Consider the following 1,862-nt stretch of genomic DNA (forward strand, 5'->3'; position numbering starts at 1 on the left):
ACCCCTCATACACACACGCACACACACACACACACACACACACTTATTTATTTATTTACTTATGAATGATAGTGTACATTAAGCAAACTTTTTAGAGTTGTTCAAGTATTCACTAAACCAATCCAGCATTGTTATCTAGAGTTAGAGTCAAAAATGTTGGGAATCGCATTCCAAGATGCCTTTAAACTGCCCCGAAGCTGATCATGTGGACGGCCCCAGACAAAGCCCTATACATTACATCTGTCACTCTCAAATGAAAATATCTCCAAAATATTTCATCAACATGGCTCCACTGCATGTTCCGGATGAATATGCATTCCATTTAACAATTGGATTTAAGTCAACTCTATGAAATGCAATATCAACCAGTTGCATCCATTCATTCGAGCTTACAGCAACAATAATGAAAAATCGCTACAATATCAAGACACAAACAACCCAGTACATGCAAAACAATTAATCGGAAACCCTGCCAGTGTTTGAAAATGTCCTCCTAATGGTTTTTCTGTGCTACATAAACAAAGCCAGCTCCTACATCTCAATTACAGAGCATATTTGGATGGTAGCTGTGGGGATCTCAGGGAACCACAATAGTTTATCTGCCCAGTCATCACCATAGCCCTGTTTGTTTACAGAAGAAAGCCCAACAGTACCGTTAAAATGGTTTGTTAAGTGTAACCTGTTTTTTTCCCCCCTGACCTGGTCATATTTAGCTGAACTCATCACAACCAGACTTGTTCAGCTTTAGTCATCAGCGTTGCTCAAAATGCGATGACTCTTCAGACGTGAACTGTACTGTACGAAGTTGCGTTTGTCAACATGTCCTCAAGCTCACAACCAGAATATAATTTTATATGTACCCAGGTGTTTAGCATCTAACCCAATCATGAAACAGCAAAACACGCCACCTAAAAACAGTCGTGCAGCTCTCACCTTTCTGTGCATTGTTTATACAGAGGACATGTTATGATCTATACGGGCTGCTGTCTCATCTGGTACTTCATCTAATTAACAGGACCTGACTTGAACAGCAACTATAGTCTGCAACACAAACAAAATGGTGCGCTTGAGGGCATCGGCATATATGTGCCTTTAGAGGTAGGGCTTTTGATGTCTTTTTAACAAAAGAGTGACAGGAAGTATTTATAATGGCTTGCTCTTACGCAAATATGATTTAGATTCCGAAAGCTTAGAGACAAGGGTGACTCACATCTTTCATATCTTCTAGTGAGATCTTTTTCCACAGAGCTGACTACACTTATCAAAAATATGCTATCAAAATGCCAAATGTTTTGTCTTCACTTAGCACACGAGTTCTTAAGAAAATCGTGGAGAAAAGAAAGCTGGAATCTTCAGGGAAAAGAAGGCATTTATCATCGGACAGGCGTCATGTGCTACATCTACAAAGCAAACGAGGTCAAATATTTTAAGAACATGCGAGCGAGATAATGTAATTTCAACCCAAATGACACCCTAGCAAGGTTTGTGCTGGGAAAAACACCAGGTGAGGAAACCAAACCATCCAAATCGAACAATTTATATGCTTATCATCTAGGGCTGGGCGATATAGCTAAAAAAATTATCAACGATATAATGTTTCATATCGTTCGGTATCGATAATTATTGACATTTTTTATTTTTATTTAACCACTGTATTTTTAATATGCAGATTAAATAGGTTTTAAGGAAACTTTTGTCTTGTCTGCTGAGGCCACAGGAGGGCGCAATGAGCAAAATAATGCAGCACATAATGTCAACGCATGGAAATAGTCGTCTATAAAAAAATGTGCATTACGTCTAAATTAACTCATATAAATCAAATATAATTTCGTAAATTGCATAAACAATTATGAACAAAACAG

General features: G+C 38.0%; 1 protein-coding gene across 1 annotated transcript in view; it reads right to left on the bottom strand.

Moving 5' to 3' along the window:
* The window catches only part of LOC107722458 (C-Maf-inducing protein-like), a 37,983-nt gene that overhangs the window by 31,118 nt on the left and 5,003 nt on the right, over positions 1–1,862 (bottom strand). The window lies entirely within an intron of this gene.

Source organism: Sinocyclocheilus rhinocerous, unplaced genomic scaffold (assembly GCF_001515625.1).
Source record: "Sinocyclocheilus rhinocerous isolate Xijiao unplaced genomic scaffold, SAMN03320098_v1.1 scaffold604, whole genome shotgun sequence".
Classification (NCBI taxonomy): Eukaryota; Metazoa; Chordata; class Actinopteri; order Cypriniformes; family Cyprinidae; genus Sinocyclocheilus; species Sinocyclocheilus rhinocerous.